Here is a 2,626-nt window from a genome sequence, read left to right on the forward strand (position 1 = left end):
TCTCTCTCTCTCTCTCTCTCTCTCTCTCTCTCTCTCTTTCTCTCTTTCTCTTTGTGTGTGTGTGTGTGTGTGTGTGTGTGTGTGTGTGTGTGTGTGTTTCCTTTTGGCTAGAACCAAAATTTAAATTCTTCTTTAAATTCTGAGTTTGAATGCCTTTAGATGGAAGTTTAGATCTCCATTTTACTACCTGGCCACCATTTTCTAATCTCACAAAACTGACCTTTTAACCTGGCTTTTTATATGGGCCTTAATCTCCTTAGGCTGCTATTCTGTCTCTTGACTCTTCCAATTATAGCTCTATAGTTTCTCCATGGGCAATACCACTTATATTGACAGCTTGCTAAACCACATGTAAATTTACAACAATCCTAATGCTGAATTTTCATCCCAGACCTCTCTAGCTCTAGACTCATATTCCCAACTTCTTACAAGAGGTTTCAACTCAGATGATCCCAAAGCACCCAAATTAAATATTATCTCAAACTGAACTCCATCTGACACACAAAATCATTTCCTTGTCTTTTTTCCCCCCCCATTTAAGAGCACCATCATCACCTGATACCTGGCCAGGGAGCTGAGAAACACTCTCAAATGGAAAAATATCTGATCATCCTTTTGATATGATCTAAATATATTTAAATTATGTACTCGTTTTCTCTATCTCCCACAATTAAAGCTTAGATAGGCAACAAACAGCATGAGAGCCTGATATTATAGCATAACATTCATTTCTGTAATAATTTAGCCACAATCTAGTTGCTTGACCCCCATTTCCCACCGCTCACCCCTACAAAGAATGGGGATGTGCTCCATCCTCATTAAGTTACTTACCATTCCATAAATATGCCTTGTTTAATTTACCATATTAATCTGCAGATTGCTTTGCTTAAATAATCTGTATTTAGAATTAATCTGATAAAATTAAGAATAAGAGGGAATTATCACAAATTTTTTTTTCCTTTAGATTTTCCACTTTCTCTTGATACTCAGAGACTGCATCTCCATTTGTATTGTCAAAAGGCATTTCCTATTGAAATTACATGCCTTAGATGTCACTCCAGAGAAATTAGGGTATTGAAAGCCTGATATCTGGATCACTGATTGGCTTTCAACAAATTTTCTGAAAGTTTCTCCTCCCCATTGCTAGTTTTTGATATCCTAAGAAACATGTCACTTGAGGAAGCTTTCCCATATCCTGGCGTTCTACAGTTTCTATCATACATGCTACACAATGACATTTTTTTGCTAGGAATAAAACTCAATAGTCTTGAGTGTAACTTTTAAATGCTGGGATTTACCCATATCATTTCTGCACCATCTCATAGCTTATATTCAAAGTTTCCTTGGGCTTCTTCCATTTCTTCACATAATTTGGGCATTTTGCTCTCATTCTCATTCTCCTATCAGAGCACTGCTTGACTTCATCTCAGTCATTTGTACTTTAGTATGAATGAGTTTCAATGTGTATTCTTAACAGATGCTTGAAGTGGAGGAAAATATCTGGGTATTGATGGCTTCACTCAAGTACACATGAAATCTTAGAACCAGGGATATTTGAGAACAGGATCTGCCAGCATCTCCTTTCCTCTTTTCTCTCAACTCTCCTTTTCCTTCTTCTGCTCTAAGACTCCCAGGCCCTAGGCATTCTGATTCTTTCTTCTTATTTCCTAAATCTCCCTGTGTATCTTGTCTAGGATATATGGACAAATCATTCTCTCTTTTTTGTTAACTTTGTGCTCCTGTCATATTAGGGAGAAAAGGGCAGATGTATTGGGTCTTCGGAAAAGTCATGATGTATTTTGTCTGTGTTTTTCAAAGGTCATTTATTTATATAAAGAACAAAGATCAATCAATGATATATTTCCCATTTTGTTTGATAACGTTTGGCCATCTTTCAGTGAGCTTCATAATTCCTCGTTCATAGAAGGACCTGTCCTTATTTGCAAAAAACTGAACAAGGTGCTGATTTACAGCCTCATCTGAATTGAATGTTATACTACACAAAGAGTTTTGAAGAAAGCGAAACAAGTGGAAGTCTGATGGCGCAAGGTCAGGCAAGTATGGAGGGTGTGACAACACATCCCATCCAAGCTCCAATAATTTTTGACAGGCGATCAAACTTGTGTGTGGTCTCGCATTGTCGCGATGGAACACAACTCTTTTACGATTAATGAGCTCTGGGCGTTTCTGGATGATGGATTCATTCAAACTGTCCAATTACTGACAGTATACATTTGAATTGATTGTTTGGTTCCTTGGTAGGAGCTCGAAAAACACAACACCTTTAAAATCCCACCACACTGAGAGCATAACCTTCCTCTGATGAATGTCTGCTTTCAATGTCATTTGAGGTGAATCATCATATTGGGACCAAGACCGTTTGCACATCACATTGTTGTAAACAACCCACTTCTCATCACCAGTTATCAGCTGCTTCAAAAAAGGATCGTTTTTGTCTTGTTTCATGAGCATATTGCAGATGTTTATACATGCCGTCACATGCACTTCTTTGAGTTCATGCAGAACCCAAATATCGAGCTTGCTTACATATCCCAGCTTCTTCAGGTGGTCGTGAATGCTTGATTGATGGATGTTCAATGTTTCTGCAATCTCTCGAGTTGTGTAA

The sequence above is a fragment of the Hipposideros armiger genome, unplaced genomic scaffold, assembly GCF_001890085.2.
Source record: "Hipposideros armiger isolate ML-2016 unplaced genomic scaffold, ASM189008v1 scaffold_253, whole genome shotgun sequence".
Classification (NCBI taxonomy): domain Eukaryota; kingdom Metazoa; phylum Chordata; class Mammalia; order Chiroptera; family Hipposideridae; genus Hipposideros; species Hipposideros armiger.